This window comes from Habropoda laboriosa, unplaced genomic scaffold (assembly GCF_001263275.1).
Source record: "Habropoda laboriosa isolate 0110345459 unplaced genomic scaffold, ASM126327v1 scaffold5320, whole genome shotgun sequence".
NCBI lineage: Eukaryota > Metazoa > Arthropoda > Insecta > Hymenoptera > Apidae > Habropoda > Habropoda laboriosa.
In genome coordinates, this window is record NW_017105228.1 from 4,982 (window position 1) to 5,618 (window position 637).

Here is a 637-nt window from a genome sequence, read left to right on the forward strand (position 1 = left end):
AGTGAATGATTTTAAATCTTACTTAGAAATAGAAGATTCTCGTATCCGTAATCGTAAAATTCAAGGTGATTTAATAGATCTTCGTAAGTATGGCTCATTAGAAGATTTTTTACCATGTGAAGATATTCTTGTACAACTATTACTGAACTATCCAAGTAATTTACCTGTTGAACTAACTTTACCACAGGTTGTTCGTACACTTGCTGCATTTGGAAGCTTAAAGGCAAAACCAATCCTTCATAAAATGATGCGTTATAAACAGCCGTATGAGTTAAGAGCTGTCGTCATAGATAGTTATTGTTATGGGTATGAAGGGGGAACAAAGAATAAACGATTATTAGAGCGCTTATTTGGCTATGTAACTAATATAAAACTTCATCCAGAAGTACGAGCTGCTTCTGCAGGTGCCATGCTGTATATCTATTATTCTTGGAATAATGGTGAAATGACTCGTCAACAAAATAGCTTAGCTGCATATTTAACAAATTATGGTGGTAAATATGTTGAAAATCGGATTCCTTGGCATGAAATGAAGAATATTTTAGAAGGTGTGGGATCGAGTTGTTATGAAGAATTCATATTAACTGATTACTGGCAAAGTATTAAAGTTTATGAAAATAATATGGTTTAGATATCA